The sequence below is a fragment of the Phyllostomus hastatus genome, unplaced genomic scaffold (assembly GCF_019186645.2).
Source record: "Phyllostomus hastatus isolate PE091 unplaced genomic scaffold, TTU_PhHast_1.1 phas_contig_80, whole genome shotgun sequence".
In the NCBI taxonomy this organism is placed as follows: Eukaryota; Metazoa; Chordata; class Mammalia; order Chiroptera; family Phyllostomidae; genus Phyllostomus; species Phyllostomus hastatus.
The window spans coordinates 6,822,632-6,832,704 of NW_025333960.1; positions in this window are offsets into that span (position 1 = coordinate 6,822,632).

A 10,073-nucleotide genomic window follows, 5' to 3' on the forward strand; every position below is an offset into this window, starting at 1 on the left:
TCTTGACTGATGGATTAATTAGAAGTTTGTTTTTTAGATTTTAAATACTTGGGTATTTTCCAGAGATCTTTTATTATTTCTTTCTAATTTGTGGTCAGAGAATACATTTTGTATTGCTCTGTAACCCACCCCACCCTTCTTTTGACATTGTTTCTATAAATAATGATTTCTAAATTCACATGCAACTACTGATAAGCAATCTGTTTGCTTAAAGCAGGGGTGTCCAACCCCTAGCCCAGATGGCTATGAAAGTGGTCCAACATAAAATTGTATATTTACTTTAAACATTATGAGATATTTTTGTGATTATGTGTCACAATGTCACATAAAATAAATAACCATATGCTCTCACTGTTTGTATGCATGCAAGACTTCAGTTTTACAGTGGCATGTGGCTGCCAGTGTGTTATCTTCCAAGCACAGACAGTAGAATTGACACCATCACGTGTTACATGTGCTCGTGGTGACTTAGGCAGCGATTACCAATAATATCTCAACCCACCATTGTAACATTAGGCACTTAATGTTATTTAGAAGTCAGGTAAGCATTTTTGTTTCATCATTAAAAATACTTCCACACCTCAGCAACACCTCACAAATCACATACCACTCTTTACAATCCACCCTCTGCCTTGCCCTATGTTGGTGGCTCAGAGGACTGTGGAAAGGCCCAATTCTTACTTTCCATTTTCCTGTCAATTAATTTTCATAAGAGAAGTAAATAAAGTTCTTTATCTATTATTATTTTTAAACCTAAATTATTTTGCCAAAGAAGGGAGGGAAAGAATAAAAAAATAAAGATCTTACATTCCAAAAATGTTTCCTGGTAGAGAACAGCATGAGGTGGGTATACAGAGCTCTGTTACAAGGTAAGACCTGGAGAAGGTCTCAGGAGAGTTAACGCCATGGCCAGTGCTTCCCAGGAGGGCATTCCTAGTCTCCAGCTCACCTGGAGAAAGTCCAAGGCACAGTCTAACTTGGTCACACCAGCTCCCTCTCTCCCTGGTGGGCTGGTGGCTTATCTGGACTTTGCTCTGTGGCCTTCTTCACTCTCTGCTTGTCCATCCATACTCCAAGTTCCTAATCTATTACCCATGGTGGCCCCTTCCAGATGGACTTGTGTGCTCTCCCTGCCTTGCTTTCCTTCACCTCATGTGTACAGTGAGTGGCTTATGGTCCGGTGTGGGTTATTAGACAAGGGGAGCACAGATCTAGGTGTGGGAAAGGGTGGGCTGGGAGGACTTCTTTAGAGGGCCAAACAAATGTACATGAAACAGCAGAAGAGAAACAAAACATGAACAAGAAAACCTGGCCACAGGCAAGCTCAAGTCACAGCTGCTGAGAGGTGCTCCAGAATCTGTTAAACACAACAGTCTCATTCTCAGCAGTCTTTCTGCATTCCTGTCTGGTCTAGGGCTTTGCTATTATAGACTGATACAAGGCTAAAACCTCTCTCCTCTCTCCATGGTTGTATTTTCCCTTTGCCCAAGGGTGTCTCTTAGTTTAATAATTCAGGAAGCTGGCTTATGAGAAGGGATCAATATTAGCACGAGAAGTGCTATTTGTGTTACTTACTCTGCAGCAAATGGCCTGGAAGGCACTGGCCCACTCCTAGTTAGGACTGTGAGCATCTGGGCTCTAAGGATCCATCCTCACGCTCCTCGTGATGAACCCCGGGCCCACAGGGAACTCCTCCAGGATGGAAGATTATTGAGGCTGGGGGTAAAATGGACTTCCTGGTGCACATTTAAATGTCAAAATTGCATGCCAGGAGGGCAAATTTATACCTAACCTGAGGCCCCTGCTTGCCAGCTGCTCTGGCTTTTGGCAGGGAACCACTGTAGTTGTACAGGGCACATCCAGAGGGGGCCACATCTGGGGTCATCTTGCATTCCTTAAGAATTTTATCTTTGTGTTTTTTAAGCAGTCTGTTGGGACAAAGGAGGGTGTGCCAGAGGCTTAGAGCCTCGGCTCCTGTGGGCCCACCTCCTCCCCAACTCGGCAGGTCAGGTTCTTGTCAACCACTCCCCAGGCTGCCCTCCAACTTGCTTCTGCCCTCTGCCCCAGTGACCTGGGTGTGGGGAGGGTCAGCATCAGGTACTCAGCCTTGTGCCATATTGGACTGCAGGGCTGAAGCCCCCATAAGGGTCTGCTGCCAAAAGACCAACATTGAATAGCAAATGTAAACACTATGAGCGGCAGATACAGAGGAGAGGAACCAGGCTTTTGCCTGATTTTTAAATAAAAAACCCTGCATTTTTTTTGTACTAACTCCCAGAATGATGTAGCCAGTCCTAGCTGGAGAGCACCTCCAAACTCTGGGCTCAGTGCTGGCAGGAGCTGGGTAGGAGTCAGAAGGACTGGGATGGGATCTCGGGCAGCTGTGCAGAAGCTATGGCCTAAGACACAGAACTTGACCTAAGCAGTTTGTGTGGAGGTAGATGTAGGACAGTCAAGCATATGAATAAGAAACATTCTGGGACTGAGGTAGCTGTTGAAATGTCAGAAAGCCCAATTCAGTTACAAAACCACCCTCAAATCCAGGAATGTATCAAAACATGGGTTGCTAATTCTACTATGTCCTAAACATCACAGTTTAATTGTAAGTTCACTTAATATGAGTTTAACACCCTGCTCAGTGACACTTATAAAACATCCTTAATTTTTAAAAATCCACTTCAGTCTTGACTGAGTAGCTCAGATACTTGGATCATCATCCATACACTGAAAGGTTGTGAGTTCAATCCCTGGTCAGGACACATAACTAGGTGGCAGGTTTGATACCCAGTAGGGGCACGTATGGGAGGCAACCTATCCATGTTTCTCTTTTGCCTTTCCCCTCTCCTCAAAATCAGTAAAAAACTTAAGCTCAGGTGATGGTTAAAAAAATTACACTTAATCAAATCCAAGGAAGCCTTTGCCTAAACCAGTTGTAAGAAGGAGAGGCAGCAGGAGAGGTGAAAACATGACTTAACTTTGACCAGAAATCTGAAAGGGGAATGCTTACAAGCTGCCTATGCAATAAGCTACTGCCATATTGACTGTCCTCACTGTCAAGGTCCTCAGTGCAAAGAATGTAAGCTGTAGAGTGCTCTACTTCCTGGACTGGGAAGGCCAGATTCCACAAAGGGCTTCAGAAGTGCTTTAAGTGAAAACGAAAGGCAAGTTTTCTGTGCACAAGGTCTGTTATTGACAGGGCAGTTCAGATCAACTTGGTTTCAGGTTCTTCTCCCCCAATCACCATTCCTCCAATGTATCACCCCTGTGAATCACAGCCAAATCATATCTTAGCTTCAGCAATAAAACAGCTTTATCATTTGGCTCTGATATTGGGAAATCTTGGAATCCAGGAATTACCCAAGATACCCTTGCTGGGCCCTGGGAGGTAGGTAGCAGAATGCATTTCTATGCACTCACTTAGATCTCAGAGCATGTCCTTAAAGCCTGAATGTGCCCTGGCCTAATATCTAGTAGGGCACTTTCAGTCTCTCTAAATCAGGCAAGGAGGGCAGGGGAAACAAAGCATTCTCTAAGTTAAAGAACATTTCCGCAACCGTAGTAACGTTACATCTGTTTGGTTTGAAACGTGTTGAATGAATATTGGTCAACAGAAATTAAGAGTAACAAAGAGCATGAATAGAGACCAGCCAATTTTAATAACAACAGGACAACATTTGTTGAGTGTTTTTGTTCCAGTATTTCATATTTATTCAGTGCTCCCTAGGTGCCAAGCACTGCTCTGGGAGATTCACTGGTGAGGACCAAGGTCCTCCTCTCATGGAAGTCACATTTTAATTTAATGCAGTTCACATTTTATGCACACTTACAGAAGTCTGAGCCAGGTCTCTAAGGTTTTTGACAACTGATTGTTCACAATTCTACTTAAAAATTCATTATAAGTTCAAACTCCAAGTTGAGCCTACTGAAGTTATTGTTCTTTTCAAATAAATGACAGAAAACCAAGAAACCAGTTAAGCAACATCTCCCATTAGGTATGTTAGCACTGAAAACATTCAGAGTGAATTAACTCTTCTAGGTTTGCTTACTCACCAGAAAATGAGGATACCAAAGAACACCCATCAGAGCTAAACATGATGATACACACGTGAGATCACTATGCACATCTGTAACAGGGAGGGCAACAGTGGCTGCTTTAGTACCCAACTTACCTTCTATTAAAATCCTACAATGAGTGTTAAGAAATTACCAAAAAATAACATAATTGACCATCAGTGCTTTAAAGCCTATGCAGATTTGGCAGTCACAAGGGTGGCAGAGTCTCCTCTCCTTCTAGGCCAGTGGGAGACTGAAGGTTCCAGCCTCTTTGAGAGGAGGTGAGTAGAAGTCGTGTGTCACTTTTGGGATGGACTGCTTATAGCTGGCAGGATACTCCAGAGTTCCTGTCCTGCCCTAAGTGTGGGAGACACAGAGCAGAGCCCTCCACTGACCTGTGATGCACACGGAGCAGGAATAAAGATAAACCTGTTGTTTTAAACCATTGAGGTTCTGGACTTGCCTGTTACTATAACACAATCCAGCCCTTCCTGACTGACTCACTTTTTAGGAAGTCATGCCCTTCCTATAATCCAGATCACATTATCTGTAGCAGTTTGTTCATTAAGTTTATAAAAAAAAAGTCTAATGAATTATAACTTTATCAATATAAGGATATTGAATCATGGCCTAGAATCCATGAGATATGAAAAAATTCAGAAACCAAATACATGAAATCAAGTAGGAAAAGAAATGATCTTCAAACTAGTCAGAGGTGCAGAATCACATCTATCCAAATCAGGCTAACAAATGTTGAAAGAGATTATTTTAAAAAAGCCCTCAAAAACTGCATAGGATAAAGTTTTAAAAATGCCCAGAGGGTGTGTGGTCCAGTGTTGTGAACCTAAAGCCTGAGCTGTAAGGTACCGGCTCGCTGCCCTCCACCGACACAGTACAGGAACCAAAGAACGGGCACAGCTTGTTCCTTTGTGGCAGGTGAAGAATCTTCCCATGACTACTGAATAGTTAGCAGACAAGGTCTTCATCTTAGTCTCTGAACTCTAACTGTACTATAGTCCCAAAAGTATTTCCGATCGATCCAAGATGGCAAATTTATTCCCTTAATTGGGTAAGTCAGGTGGTTTATCCCAGTTAGATGTAGAAATAAGTATTTCATACTGACAGTCAACACCATGGTGCTCACACTCTGTTCAGCTAGAAATAAGTTTTGTAATTAATATGATAATCTGATATGTTTGTATTTAAGGTTCTTCAAATATTCAATATAATCTGACATTCTAACCTTATGATTTTCATTTTAAATATTTAATTGAGATTAATTTGAGAATTTAAGTTAACAAACAGTACTTGAAAATTTGGAAACTTGAATTACTACACATATAAGTTTAATTTATTAACTTTACAAGTTAGTTAAGTGTTTGCAAAGATTTCAAAAGTTTTGGGACTGCCCTAACTGGGCCCTTTGAAAGCTTTTATAGAATCAGATATTAAAAAAACAAATTGCAAATGTAATTTATAATGGTTAAGCCTTAAACTCTAAGGAAATTTAATTAACCTAGTTTATAAGGTGAAACTAATTATTTAGGGAAATTTTATTTAGTGTCTTTGAATGTTACTTTAAAACCCTATAAGTTCCTCCTGTGCACAAAGTTCATTTGGCCATTAATTTTTTTTAAAAAAAACAGCCTCAAATAGAAGAGGTTTGCTTCTCCTTTTTGATATTACTTGCTTTTGTCCTTTTTTCTTTTAAGACATTTTTAATATCCTTAAATTTAACATCAAATTAAAGTCAACACTGAGCCTTTTATTGGTGTAGCCTAATAAGACAATGGGAAGGGGTAGAGGGAGATGCATTTCGTTTTTCCTTCACAGTTGTCTCATCTTAATGCTACCAAATACCAGGGTGAACACATAGCACACTCAGAACGCTCCAAAATGTCCTGGAAGAAATGCAAAATTACATTATATCCAAGAACCATTCCTTCCCTTGCATCATTACCTCTACCTGTTCCTCCAACTTCTGTTAAGGCTAGCTATTAAATTATATCAATTCCCATTCTATGTAAAATATGGATGATATTTCATAGCAGGTGCTCAGAAAATATCTGATGAATTATAAGTAAATGCATTAGTAATTAAGATGCTAACTCTGCTTAAACACAGAACAATGCCACTTCACATTAATTTTCTTAGCCTTCTAATTATATATTTTTACATCACTTAACTCAATGAAAGAATTATTTCCTTTGGAAGATGTATAAAGTCATCCATTTCACCAAGTAGCAGATAGTGCAGTGTTTTAGTAACTGGATGGTCAGTATCTTAAAAACTCAAATAGTTTATAGTAACTCTCAAAGGTACTTAACTAACTACCACAGAGTGGAATATACAACTTCAAAGACAAATACTGTTTTTGTCAAATATAGCTGGAATCATATAAATGAGAATGTGTCCTTGGAAAAAAGGAAATAAATAAGCAAAACAAAATGAATAATAAGAAATAATCATATTTATATAGTTTCAGATTTTATTTTCATAATTATCTTCCCATAGAAGCAATAATCTGCATTTCATAATAACACATTTAATATTCTACTCATCAAAGAGCTGGAAAAAGTAGGAATAAAGCACAAATACCATACTCTGCATATATATGAATAAATTCAATATATTAAATACATTTTGTAGGCTGACTGTACTTGCAGTGTAACAGAACATTGAATGTTGGATTCTGAGCATGTTCATGCAGATTCCACTTCGGTGAAAGTAAGGACAGTGTTTCCTTTTGTAAACACAAGTTCTCCACGCTGGCTATTCTCTGAAAACAATGACTTATATTCATGGAAAAATTAAATGAATAAATGTGGAACCAGTGCCTTTTACTGGACACCACACAGGATAACCCTGACATCCACAAGTCCGTCTATTAGTTCTCAAATGTGAGTAGGGAGGGTGGCAAGAGGTTGCCCTTGTATACGACTTTCATGTTGTTTAAGACTCACTTGCATTGCTGCTGCAGAATGCACTGAATCACTCCTTATTTTTATTTAATGTGTGAGAAAAGAGTAAAAGTAAAAAAAAAATTCCAAGGGTGCATGGTAACATGGTCTATAAACAAATGGTGTAAAATGTCCTGTAAGTGCTGCCAGGTCTGTTTAACCAGATTGCTAATTAACTCAAATGAGCAATAATATCAGACCCTGGAAGTTTCTCCCTGGATCTAAAGGGTACTAACTACAGCAATGATAGTGTCTTTGAAATATTAATGCCATTAAATACAACTGCCTAAATACAGTTTTAATAAGAATGTTCAAAGTTAATCTCCAAACAATGATTGAAAATTAGCTGCTACCCACTAATTATGCAAACAACCTAAGGAATCAAACCATCAAATTTATTAGTGTTTTGAATCAGACCTCCTATAAAAAATTTTTTATCCTGCTATCCACCCACCCCAAGCACAGAAATGAGGATGTTATGCTGTCTAAGCTCTCCAATAGAACCATCTCTGGCCAAAACCACTTGTGATAATCTACCTTAGTGTTTTCAGGGAGTCTAGCAAAACTGAGCACACTGAACTTGCAACAAGTGGGACTCTGAGGAGAGGGACAGGGCGCAAACAAACAGGAAACCACTCTAGGCTGCATCTGCCTGCAGAACGCACACTGCTGGTGTTCGGAGCCTCTTCCAAATTAGTAGATTAAGAGATGGATCTAAACCACATAGGATGATAAAGGAATGCTTCAAAATAACCTTTTAGATAATACCTATAAGAATGAAAATATTGGCAGCATAGTACTTTAAATGTAAATACCTCAAAAACAATTCTCTCGTTTCAGCTAAAATTTGGTGGTAAACAGCGTTTCCTGTGTCACATAACTGGCCTGTTACAACTCTAAATGAATCAAATTATTTTGGGGGGATAAAAATGTGTATATAAATTGATGGAAGTATTACCTCCTTGTTAGAATGCATAAAAAGGTACACATTAGTTCCCATTTACACAAGAACCATGTGGGTTTAGAGACAATCACTATGTGTGTGTGTGTATGTGTGTGTGTCAGTGGGGTTTGGTGAAGGAAATACCTATATTTCACAGAGAACTGAAGACATTTACAGAATCACTTCTATATGCTACCTTCAGAACTTCCAAACTTCAGATGAATCTTTTATTGAGCTAAATAATATTGTAAAAACCAAAATAACTTCCTATCTTAATCTCAGCCCTGAAAAGATTGAATTTAATAATTTAAATGTAGCTAATATTATGGGGAATAATTTTCCTTTTCACAACATAACAAAATAAATGTTTAAAATATTTTGTTTAACTAGTAAGCCTTTAATTTTAGCAGCAATTATCAAATAAAAAGCAAAGAAAATTCTCTAACAAAAACTTACAGGAAAAAGAATATACTTATGGCCCTTTTGTTTGAACAGAATTTGTCTAGAATTTGGCTAGTGAACTTTAAAATCACCTGTATTAAAATGTGACAGTACTTTTTCTATTAATTCCTTCTGATGTTATTAGAAAGAAAAAAATGCTTCATGAGCAGTGGGTACAAAGGGTGATTTTGGGAAATGATAACTAAAAAAATTAGTGTTTCTTAGCATTTAAAGTTATGACTGCAATGAAGTCTGGATGCCCTTAGACCAGTTCCAAGTCTATGAATGGCATGTCAGGATTTTGCCCTTTCTTTGGCCCTTGACCCCCTCTCCCTGCCTCTTGCCAGAGTTTTTGCAAAGTAGAAGGCCTTCAATTTAATAATCAAGTAGGTGAAACAAAACTGTTGTATCCAGAGATTCTTCCACAGTTTGAATTTCCCTCCAGAAGACTGTCTGATCTCCCCTGTTGGTTGCCACTTTGCCCACCCAACAGTTCATCACACATGTGTGAACAGGTCTACATTCTCCCAGCTAACATCCTCACCGAGGCTCCTCCACCTATACTCCAGTGAACAGGGATGTGCCAAGTTCAAGGTTACAGTGAACAGCAGCACAAGAGGTGTGTGGTCTGATAGGAAATTGGACAACTCAAGGAATGACTAAAATACAGTCTAGTAAGTACACGTAGCAGGCCACATAGGGCAACATGAGAGGAACACTTACCTCTGCTGAGGCCCCCAAGAAATACCTTCTAAATTCAGGAGAGCTTGCATTGAGACAGTAGGCTGTGTGTTATATGGGTGACAATGAGAAGCAAGGGTCACCTTGCTCATTGTGGAAAGAGCACAGAGCTACACGAGGGGCGGGATGAGATGAGGTTGGAGTTGTAGCAGGGGCCAAGTCATAAGGGCACACACAGAGGCCTGGATTTTGGACTGAAAGAAATGGGAGCTCCTGATAGACTTAACTCATTTTCTCTGTCTCAGATTGACAGCTCCATTTACGATCCCCAGGTATAGAAATGGAAAGTGTGTCTTCTTGGATATGAAGCTATAAGGACCACATTGCTTTTGTTGTTTTGGAAAGTTACTCTTGTAACAGGGGTTAGAAGTTGGGATGGAGGAACTGGGTATATGGTCACTTGCTAAGAGGATACTGCAATAGCCCACAAAGACAACGATTTAGTCCTAGATTGAACTATAGTAGGTAGAGATGAAAAGGAGGGACAGAGGACTGTGTCAGACAGCAGATGGCCTAAGTGGAGGCGCAGGAGAGGGCTCACACAGCATGAACAAATGACCCTGGCAGGCCTGATGTGCCTGCCTTTCCAGGGAAAATGTGAACGGTTAAGACAACATGCCTCAGGGTTATTTGCCTGTTTCCTCAAGAGGCAGGTGTGTGACTTAGGAGGCTGAAGGCTCTACCAGCTGATCCTGGGATCCTGCCCAATTGAGAGACCTAATAAGAGGGCCATGCTTCCAGAAGCAGGGCCCTTGAGCTTAAGTGGTGAGTGAAGGACTGTCATCCAGCCTACGGGCAATGTATCAACCCTTGTGTCATGCCATGATTGTGCTCCAATGACTGAGCCTGCCGTGCACCCAGGATTGGATATGTATTATTCCATTTCACGTCCTTACAAAATAAACCCAACCCCCTCTCTCCCTAGCTGTCCCTTC